We start from the raw sequence: 12,114 nt of genomic DNA on the forward strand, positions 1-12,114 counted from the left end.
CCAACAGTGGATATACACACCATGTTTAATTACACATGACACTTACTGGACATCAGTTTTACAAAAATGGTTGAGTAAAGGGCAAAATTTACATCTTCTAAATCATATCAGAATTCTTACACCTGTCTTGAGACAAACAGGAATGGGAACCTGAAATTACTTTAATTTTCATAATACTGAGAATAAATTGGTTAAATATTGTCTCATTTGAGTCTCATTCTGTTACTATGTACAGAGGTAAAGATACAGTATCATTAAAATGTGGTCAAATGTTGCAAGCTGGCACAAAGGAATACAACATTACGCCCGCCCAACATTTATCTGCTAACCTAATATGACACCATACACCGCCACTAAAGACACCATAACTAACAGTACGGCTCCCGAACAGTGGTGACTTGGTCCACTGCAACTATTGCAATAGTATTGAGACACTAAGATAATTTATTTTGACTTCCACATTTTGCCAAAACAATTCCATTGATCTATAATAAATCTAGAATTGTTTCCATTTTCCTTGAGAATCAAGGCTTCGCTGAAAAGAAACTACCTTAGTTTTCCTAGAAAAGCTGTCCTTGATGGAGTTGTTGTAAAATCAATGCTACCTAGTTGGAGGCTGATGTCGTCATTTTTCCGGGAGGCTTAATCAGTTATGTAGAGTTGTGGCCCTTTGGGGTGCCAGAAACCTATGATGATAGTGGGTTCAAATCCCAGATCACCCCTATTATGTTTCAAGGCTTGCCAGTTACAACACATCTTTACTTCCTGCTGTCCAAATATGTCTTATTAATATTCATTCACACTCCAAGAAGGGAAATAAAGATAACGATTTGAATTATTTTTTTTATGATTATTAAGACCTATCTGAAATCTGTATCTCTTTTATTGTTGTCATTCTTATCTCCACTTTTTTATGTTCTTCTACAGGCCTACCAAAGACGTCAACAATGTATTCAGAAAACAATGTGTAAGCATCAACTGGATTGCATATCATCACTTTTCTGAATACAATGTCGATTTGTAATGAACTTAGAAAAATGTGCAAAATCTACTCAATTTCTACCAGTCTATATTTTAGGGTGTAAATAATATAAACAGCATGCATATTTTTATGATTTTGAACACATATTAGTGAGTCCAATGAACATGATGAAGCAATATCTGTTTACTAAGTTAAGACTGCCTGTTCACCATAATAGAATTATTTACTGTATTATACATAAGTGTCAATCAGAATTTTATCAGCTGCCAAACTTTCCTTATCATAGATATCACAGTTGCTAATTTTGCTGAAGCGGGCTGATCATTTGAAAATCAAGGGAGATGTGGTATGTATCTAGAAAAAATATGTTCCAGAATAAAATTCATAAAAAATAATTTATAATCAAGTTTTACCCACACAAATAAATTGGTTAATTGATGTCATGGAAAAAAGTGTGATGCAAATTTCTTTTATACTCTACAGCTCCTCTTATTGCAGAATTCTTTTTGCATTTTGAGGAAATGAACGAAAAAATATCCTGTCTCTCACAAACCTCCCAGGTTCCCACTGAGAATATTATATGGTGGGTACCTAAGGACTGGTAATGAACAGACTTGGGTGGAGATCTGTGAAAGTAAAATGATTGATAGTAATTGATATTTCAACTTGTCATCAATGTATTACACTTGGCCCACTGGTATTCACAGTGCATCAATAACTGGATTAGTAGTTCTCTTCAACAGCTTGTATATACCAGCTAATAAGACATCATAACAATATAATAATTGTGAAATTACTCAGAAAGTTGTCAGTTTTGATTGAAGACTTGTGACTTTGCGATTCTGCTAAAATGTTTTATTAAACTATGAAATATATTGTCTTGTTTAAATATATAAGCACAATATTTGAAACTAAATTTAAGAAAAACATTTATTACACAAGAGTGAGTGAGTGAGTGAGTGAGTGCTTTTACCTAACATGCAGCAATATTCCCGTAATATCCTGGCAGGGGAACCTGAAATGGGATTCACACATTCTACCCATGTGGGCAATCAAACCTGGTTCTTTGGCTTGATGAGTGAACGCTTGTACTACTTTAACCTCTCATGAACTCACAGTGGAGTTTCAAATGGGTTAATTCTTACAAGGTTTACGAACAATATCAACTCCAAGTAAAGTCTTGAAACACTGTACAAGTAGAATCTCAATCATGTTTATAAGTACTGTCAAGGGATACAAAGAAGGTCGCAGAATCGTCAGGCAGTAAGCAATGTTAGGCAGACTCCTTTCTCGGTAACCTCAGAGCTATTTCGCTATTCAAATGCTACAAGCTAGCCAGGGCAACACATATTCCAGTCAAAACCCTGATGATGTTATATAGGTATACACAAATACATTATTCATAGTAAACAGCAACCACAAGATTAATAATTCATTAATTAACTGAGACAGCCAAGCTTCGTTTACACTGACATGCTATTGGAATGCCAGATATTTTGATCAAACGTTTTCACAGTACACGTCCTAAATCGTCATCTAAGATTTCATGTAATGAAACATTGTCAAATCTCACACATGATATCATAATCTGTTAAACTGTCAACACAAACATCGATCGTTCGATAAACAACGACACACCCCAGTGAACATGTGCATGGGATTTAGTGCAAGGCAATCGAAATCGACATTAGTCAGTTGCAGGTTGTCATGGCCCAAACAACCTTGATGGGAACATGGAATGGAACATAGAATCGGGCAACAAGCAACTGAAATTAACAACAGGTGTGAATATTACCTGTCAAACGCACGCGCTGTGTACTTGCAGCTAACAAACCCTGCCAACACGAATCTTATCCACGGCTAGTAGCTCGTTCTCACCCAGCCTTCTCACTCACGGGTGGACGACTCGTCACGCTCTGTGATTAAGGGGAGATAACTATGCAAAACCCCAAGTCTTCGAAGGGTATTGGCACTCATGCACATGACTAAGGTATATGCAATGAATATAATGTTTTATGCTGTATGTAGTTTTTCTACATAGTATATGTAGTGTTTCTATATAGTATGTTGTATTATTTAACATAATACAGTGTAAATGAATTATATATCTTTTTTTTCGCTAATAAGTGCCTGAAATTCACTTGCAATATTCAGCGTTCATGATTTATTTTGCGAATGATAACGTTAATTCTGTAAAATGACGCCATGTTAAAGTTATTTGCTATGCTGTCAGAACATACAAGGCAGGTGGTACGTACACTGCTGTGTCCTACAGTACTGATCGAGTTATAAATTGTCGTGAGTTCGAACCCCTGACCATGCACTTTGAAAACTCTAAAAAAAAGTGCATGACGTGTTTTTTCCGAGTGCCTACTCGTCTCAACGGGTGTCTGAACTCGATGTATGTTCCAGCTAATGGATATTTACTTTGGCGTGCACATTCGACACAACATACACATTTCTCTCTTTGGACACCAATTAGATTCGTTCAACAGCAGGACTGAAATAGGTCCTCAACATCCATTGTCTGAGGCAATAGCTTGCAAATATGCGTGTTGATCGGATGGTCACAATGGCTACCTTAAGTAGAAATACTACATAATTTGCGGGATCACTAGGCAAGACCAACAGCTGTCCTTTTGACAGGAGTGTTGACAACCGCCCCGGAAGCAGTGGATAGCTGCTCCCTCTGTTGGCCTCTGGTTTGTGTGGTCCCCATCTTGTTGATATACAGACCGCCCCGATATCGTGTGTAATATTGTTGATTCTAGCAAGAATTTGGAAATGACTTGATTCTGATTGGTCAATCAGGGATATCAAACCACGATAACCACCTCTGATTGAAGCACTCGTTTGAAGGCTGCATCACCACGGAAGCTAATAGTTATGGAAAAGTACACAAAACTCTGTCTCTTTCAAATATTTGTATGTTCAATTATAGGCTACAAAATGCAGATTTTAGGCCGAACACGACACACTAGGAGGTGTATTTCAAGTTTTAGGGACAACAGAGAACCTTTTTTTGCGATTTCTATATTGTTTGCGTCACAGTGAGCGTAATTGTGACGTCATAATGTGACGCGCGGCGTGAAACAAAGCTTTGCAAGGCTTCTTTAATTTTCTGGAGGGGTGCTTCATGATTTGTAACCAAGCGCAGTATATCTCCTTAATATTACCCAGAATGATATTTTTTTCATTTAATATATTCCAGTGACAACGAATCATTCATAGAATAACGTCCTAGTTACTAAGAATTTCCAAGGGAATTGATAGCGTATGTCCCGAGCCTTGTCGAGTATTTCACGACAAACGGATGGTTCGTAGTTTCGAGTTGCGAGGCTGTTGTTTCTCGATTAGGTTGGCGGTCGGGTAGCCTAGTGGTTAAAGCGTTCACTCGTCACTCCGAAGACTCGGGTTCGATTCCCGACATGGGTACAATGTGTGAAGCCCATTTTTCTGGTGTCCCCCGCCCTGATATAGCTGAAATATTGCTAACTGCGGCGCAAAACCATACTCAATCACTCACTCTTGACTAGGTGGTATCTTTATCTGAGAAAACGCAGAAAACTGTGGGATTCCTGGCGAAATCGGCTCATCGACAGATAGTGTGGTATACAAATGTCGTCATATACACAGCTTGTGACGTCAATTCAATGAGCATGAATATTAATGAAAATAATTTCCCGATATGCCTGTTCCTATCGGTAATATAAGATAGGAGTGACTGGAAATCTTGTTAATGTCATGTCGTCACTGTTCGCTTTCCTATTAGATACAGTATGCATTTATTTATATTACGTCTCTGTTAATCAATAAGAACTAATAACAATCGATACATAGACAGACACGAATGTAATCATCTATATGCATTACGCAAAGAATCCATTACCGCACCAGCTTGATCGCCAAGGTAACATAAATCAGACGGCCAGGCGCTCCATATTTTTCGCCAACGATTAAAGACTATAATCTTGATAAAGACAAATACTTCCATCACATTTCGACAAAATGTCGCCTCGTTTCATGCTATTCCTAAGACGTGTAACGGCACTAACACACACGCATATTGAGCATAATTAAAAGCACATGCGCCCATACCTCGTGTACATTCATACATCTTGCTACCTGTTTGACTTTTTCCTGACATGCAAAATCTCACTCCATATGATAAAATAATTAGACACACGTCTGCTCATATGTAAATTATGTGTATGTCCCATCATCCCCATCTAACACTCTGATTGATGGTAGAGCAGGATTTCCATGTATCACATGACAGTTTTGGACCAATGAAATTCGACATATCCAGCTGCAAGTTTCTCGTGCGAGTGGTTTGTTTTCATTCACCTCGTATACGTGCGTAAATGGTCACAGTGTTGGTTCCTGGAGAAACGATCCGGTATATCGTTTTCGCCAATAGAGATACTATCCAGAGTTTCAGGTGACAATTTTTAGACCTAATTATTGTTACTATTTTTTTATGAGAATAGTTTAAATACTGACACCGTGGATTTCGGGGTTAGGATACTGAATGGTTCGATTGGTTAGGCTCGGTAACTTGTATAATTATATATACACATGGAAATTAGTTAGCAGCACCCGTATATTCTCAGACTGAGCAACCTAAATGAACTAGTGCATGAAATGTGTAAACGATTTCCATACCAAATAAAATATTTAGTGTAAATAAAGGGTTGAGGAGGAACATGGCCAAGATTACCATGAAATAATGTGTTTGTTTTTTTAGATGTCACAGATTTGGAAAATGAAAAATTACGAATGTCATTTTTGTTGCACAAACTTAACTGTCAGTACCATGCACACTTCTGGTTCTCGGAGTTGAAGAACAAGTCCAAATACTTTCCATCAGTATATTGTGTAACCTCACTGAACCCGAACAACGACCAATCTCTGGATTTGATTCTGAGAAATTCTGTCCCATTCTGTCCCATTTTAGGCCGTCGTGTTCGACAGATAGACCCACCTGTCCATACGCTCAATGAATTGACTGCTGCTTTCCATGAGAAATGGGACAGAATTCCTCAGAATCAAATCCAGAGATTGATCCAAAGAATGGGGAGGCGTCTTGAAGCAGTTGTTCGGGTGGTGCTTAACTAGTTTCCATGTGTATATTCATAACAATGGGCGGGGGGCACGGGTGGCCCAGTCGTCTAAGGCGCCGCGATTCGCTGTGCAGAGTTGCGTCCCTTGGGTACGCCAGAAACCTAGGATTGTGGGTTCGAACCCGGTTCGCCCCAATTATGTTTCTAGGTTTGTCAGCACCATACCCGTGCTCTTGGGTTTCACCGAAGTGGTTAACGTCTGAGACCAGCACCACTTCGGGCTTTCCTCCCACATTAAGCTGACACGCCGTGATATAACTGGAATACTGTTAAAAGCGGCGTTAAACCCAACTCACTCACTCACTATAACAATGGGCGATTTGGTGTCATGGACATGTTGCACATAATATCAATCGTCAGTCAGTCTCAGCCGCAGATTCAGCTATGTACAGGACGCCGTCATATAGCTGGATTATTGCTGAGTGTAGCGTTAAACAGCAAACAAACAAATAAACATACTGATATTATTAAAAACATGTTATCATACCACATTCAAAGGATATGGCCCGCCGAATCTATGCCATTGTCATAAAGTTTGGGTGTAATACCCGCTACTCAATCAATGTTATAATCTCTGTCTGGGAGAGTTTATCTTTTAAATGTCCATCTTTAATCTGTTAATATAAACCTTGCAGTGGACTTGCTGTTCTTCTTTCGATGAAATTTACCATTTTTCTGAAATAGGATATATGTCTTAGAACATTGAAGTCCCCATTTTGCTTAAACATCTACATGCACTTACCAAAATAACTTTAACTTGTCTGTAACTATTGTTGCAGTGTATGAACAGTACTGCTAGCTGAAACTTGCGCCATATGTTAGGGTGCTGTGGCGATGAACTAATTTGTCTGCGATCAGTTTTAATTGGTCCGCATCGAATAGCTTCCTGTGAAGATTGTACGTTCGCTTCATTTGATCAGCGAACTCTATGCAAGTTGTGATGAGTTCTGTTGTTTGGCTGTTCAGAAACCTTGTGTGTGACACACTACTATGCGGGGAAGCCCCCAGCACGACACAATGCTGCAGTCAGGCTTTTTTTATTGCTACTACATTAGCCCGATCACATGTCGTCAGGTCTTAGGAACTTATTTTTGGTGCATTGCAAATTATCCCACAATCAACAGTAGGTATTGGGAGATGAACGTGAAATATGATAATCATACATACAACACTAAAACGCTGCTTGAACTATAACTAAAAATAAACACAAACAGTTTGGCGGCCTTGCCTGAAATAACGCAATAGTTAATTGGGCAAAGTTTTCGGGTAAATGCTTAATGTGTAGTGCTCTTAAACACTGTTCTAACTATAATTAGAAACAACAACTTGCTGGCCTGTTAAAAATGTTGATTGAATAACAATGAACTTTCAAAACAAACTGCATCCATACATCCATTGTTGAAATCGCAAGAGCCGACTAACGGGATCGGGTGGTCAGGCTCGCTGACTTGGTTGATGCATGTTATTGATCCCAATTGCGTAGATCGATGCTCATGATGTCAATCACTGGATTGTCTGGTACAGACTTGATTATTTACAGACCGCCGTTATATAGCTGGAATATTGCTGAGTGCGGCGTCAAACAACAAACAAACAAACCAAACCATTGTTGAACTAGTTTTATACAATCAATGGTACCTTATTGTACTCAGAAAACACATTTGAAAAAGAACGCATCTGTTCGAGGCAAGGGAGTTAACTGGACGTTTACAGTCAGTTTACTCCGTTGCCCCGGTAAGATGAATACAATGTTGCAATGGCGACAAATATATGTGCCGTACGACATACCGAATACATCGCTGAGTTTTATTTCAGGCACGTGCTGCACGTGATACAGCATCATCCCGTCAAACATCACCCTGACTTCCTGGAAGTTGTCTCTGAAAGTAATTATGTCTATTTAAATGAATGATGTTATACGCCGCAATGAGCCAGCATTATTACACCTTTATCTCGACATCTCATTTAACAATTAACTTCCATACTATTTGCATTTATGGAGGTACAAACGAAAATGAACCGGTTTCAGTCAATTCTTATAGATATATAAGTCAACAATAACAAATTCGAAAACTGCAGTCACGCTTATAAATATAATTCTGGCGCCTTTCTGCACGTTCTGTGTGACCTGATGACGATATCAGGTCACACATTCCTACGTCTTTTTTCATACAACTTCTTCATTTGTTAGTTGTGCCGTAACTTTTTGTCAGGAAACTGCCCATATGTTTCTAGGTTGATGGGACTATACACGCAAAGAATTGCTTGGTAAGCAAAATGTGGAGGAATCATTACCAGTTCATCTGTTATCGCATATTCTCCCTGGTTATGTTTCCAGGTTTGTCAGCACCAGATCCGTGCTGTGGCGGGAAAAGAGGTAAGCGTCTGAAACCAGCATCACCTTCATCCCACATCAGGCTGACAAGCCTTCATAAAACTGAAATACAGTAAACTACGGTAATAACGAACTCACAGGGACTACTAATTTTAGTTCGTTATAACCGTAGTTCATTATAAGCATATATACAGCACAACTACAGCAAATAGTCGGGACCAAAAAAGGAAGTTCGTTCTATCCGTCAGATCGTTATAAGTGTACAAAACGGAGTACATTTTGTATTAAATTTGAATGTAAATTTCACATAAGGATAAGCATGTTATCTTTATTTTCTGACGGTTTGAAATGAAATGACGTTTGGGATTATCTGCCCTTGGGCAGAGGTGAAGGTTGGAGAGAAGAAAAGTAGTTGTGTACAGCGCTTTGGTACCGCTCCTGGCTTCTGATTGGTCGAGAGGATCTGTGACGTCACTTCCGGTTTCGTCACGTGACTGCGCATGCGCACAGGCCATGATGGGTCCTGCGTGCGCCTCCAACATGGCGTCGCATCCGTTTCCGGTGGCGCACGCATCCAAGATGGCGGTACATCCGTTTCCGGTGGCGTGCGCACCCAAGAGAGCGTCGCATCCGTTTCCGGGAAGGGGAAAAACCCAGAGAAGCGGTCGTAAAAGGTGAACAAGATCGACATTGAAAGAAGCGCGTCAAAACCTCTTTTTTTTTTGTTGTTCTAAAAATAGACGTGTCGGCGGCGGCGGAGGGGAAGGGAGGAGGAGGAGGAGGAGGGAAGAGGAACGGGAGGGAGGTGGAGGAGAAGGAGGGAGGAGGAGGGAGGAAGGCGGGAGGGGAGTCGGGTTCTTTGTTTTGTTTTGTTTTGTTTTGGTGGGTGTGTGGCGATGGCATGTGGAGATGATAGTTCACTGAGACGAGCTTATCAAAGTTATCAAACACAGTCGACGACTCTGCCACTTTGTTGCTAGGTTGACGTCATATCGGCGAAGGATCTTGCAACAACATGTCACAAATCATGTCATCGGGTATGGTGATGTGTTTGTCAACTTTGAGGTGTAAGGTTTCGTTCCACAAGGCGATCGTGTATTGTAGCCCACGATGACAGCCGTTCGTCTAAGTTAAAAGTCGGTGAGTGGCGAATTTAAAGGGGCTCAAGGTGTTGGCTGAATTCTAACGGTGAATCGACAGGCACAGACATGAACGTGTTGTAGGTATATGCCTACGTGAAGTACTTCGTGTCACCCCCATGTAAACGTGGTGCCACGCGTGACGACAAACAGACGTTGACGTTGATCCATAGGATGATTATTATCATTTATTTATTCATGATACCGAAGTGCTGGCACTCGTGTAGGTTGACAGGTGTACTGTCATTCGTGTTGCCAGGCACCCGTAGTGTTTCACGCGTGTTGCCAGGCAAAACGTGGTCCCCTGTGTGTGTGTGTGTGTGTGTGTGTGTGTGTGTGTTCAAACAGACGTTGACGTTGATCCATAGGATGATTATTATCATGAATGATACCGAGGTGCTGGCACTCGTGTAGGTTGACAGACGTACTGTCACGCGTGTCTCCATGCACACGTCATGTACTACGTGTTTCCATGCAAAACGTAATGTACTTCATGTTGCCATGCAATCGTGATGTCATGCGTGTGTGTCTTCAAACACACGTTGATCCACAGGATTATTGATCCTATTTTGTATTTTATAAGGAGAGAGAGAGATCGATAGACATACGTGGTGTTTGACTCGTGTCTCCAGGCACACGTGGTGTTTCACGGGTCTCTATTTCTATATATTTATTTTATTATTTGGAGACGTACCATGGTGGTGTCACGCGTAGGCGTGTGCCTCCAAGAGGACGAGGGGGAGGGTGTGGGTTCTTTTGGATGGTTGTTGTTTGGGTTGGCAAAGCAAGCAGGGTGGGTGTCGATGGCGTGTGGAAATGATAGATCACTGAGACGAGTTTATCAAAGTTATCATACACAGTCGACGACTCTGCCACTCTGTTGCTAGGTTGACACCACATCGGCGAAAGATCTTGCTACAACATGCCACAAATGACGTCATCGACTATGATGATGTGATTGTAAACTTTGAGATGTAAGGTTTTGTTCCACAAGGCGGGCGTATTGTAGCAAAAGGACAATCGTTCGTTTAAGCAACAGGGGATGAGTGGCGAAAAGGTGCTCAAGGTGTTGCCTGAATTTCTAAAGGTGAATCGACAGACACAGACATGTAGGAATGCAGGGAGCGATCGAAATGGTGCCTGTTTTGATTGGTCCAACACGCTGCGCTCTGATTGGTCCGTTCCGGCGCCTGACTTTCACCTCGGTTTTCCAAACTGGCCCGGCCCTTGTGTTTCTTGTTCATAGGAAAAGTGATGACCAGAGAGTGTCTATCTTATTTAAGACACTGTCGACCTGTTTCCTGATTGAACTACAACCCAAGCTTCTGATGGGTAACCATTTTTTATCCTGTTTTTCTCCCTGGGGTGAGCATGCTGATTTCTCCATCCTAAAAAACACAACACAATTCATTTTTTCAACTTTTAGAGTGGATCGAAAGGGCTCCTGTTTTGATGGCTCCAAAACGCGACACGCCGATGGATCCGTTTCGATGCCTGGACTGAGCCTCAGTTTTTCAAATGGGTCCGACTGTTGTGTTTGTTTTTTTTCATAGGAAAAAAATGTATTTTCCATGGGAGAGAAAGCACAACTCGGCTTGGGTGCTGTCTTCTGATTGGTCGGTGCTGTCTTCTGATTGGTCAGATTTTCGACCAATCAGAGACCTTCTATAAATAGATCCTCTTTTCTGTGTATATAAAGGAAGGGCTGACGTTCATCAGACACTCATCGCCACCATGACGGACACGCAGAGTACACCCTATCGTTTGGAGAGGAAAGACATCACCCGCTCCAGACGATTAAGAACCGCTAACCATACCTATCGTTTGACTTTCAACCCAGACTACTTGGACACCGTACCACCGGACCGCGTTCCCATGGAACTGCCAGTTTTATTTGACAGAGTCATCGATGACTTTTATGAACAGATGTCAGGCCAGAAGTGAGATCGTATTGGTCTAGGTATCGATCATCCTGCTTTGAACATCCCCATACGGATTCCCTTTCGTCGCTTTGAAGATCTCCATGGGCTCGATATTTTGCATGCCGTGGAAAAAGTCCAACAGTCCAACAAAGACCTGAACATCGATGCCACCATGGTTGTGACTTTAGTACACGTCGCAGATCCCGACAGGCTAGGATCGGGCAGTGGCCGTCATCAAATGAAACACGTGATTGGACTCGAAGCCTTTTTAACACGCAAAAGGGGCATTGTACGGATCAAGAACGAAGATCAATCCTGTTTGGCACGGGCCCTGGTGGTGGCACAGCATTATGCCCAGAAGCCTCACCCTCTGACCCAAGAATGGAAAACCCAGCGAGTGAGACTGACGAGAACGGATCGCGTCGACGTTCAAGCCATACGGGCACGGGACTTGTTTCGGCGTCTTGGCCTGCCTGAAGGCCCCTGTCAGGGCCTGGACGAACTCGCACGCGTGGGACGCGCCTTGGTCCCCCTGAATTATCAACTGAAAGTCTACAGTCAAGAGGTGGACCAAAGACTGTTGTACAAGTGTGATGAGGCTCCACCCCACGCC

General features: G+C 41.5%; 1 protein-coding gene across 1 annotated transcript in view; it reads right to left on the minus strand.

The window, feature by feature from the left end:
- Positions 1-2,894, minus strand: part of LOC124134710 (uncharacterized protein DDB_G0284459-like) — a 118,573-nt gene extending 115,679 nt beyond the window's left edge. Inside the window, exon 1 of the mRNA XM_046499749.2 lies at positions 2,778-2,894. The gene's annotated coding sequence lies outside the window, so the exon portion shown is untranslated. The remainder of the gene's footprint in view (positions 1-2,777) is intronic.
- Positions 2,895-12,114: the final 9,220 nt, after the last annotated feature.

Source organism: Haliotis rufescens, unplaced genomic scaffold (assembly GCF_023055435.1).
Source record: "Haliotis rufescens isolate VD_foot unplaced genomic scaffold, xgHalRufe1.0.p SCAF_4, whole genome shotgun sequence".
Classification (NCBI taxonomy): Eukaryota; Metazoa; Mollusca; class Gastropoda; order Lepetellida; family Haliotidae; genus Haliotis; species Haliotis rufescens.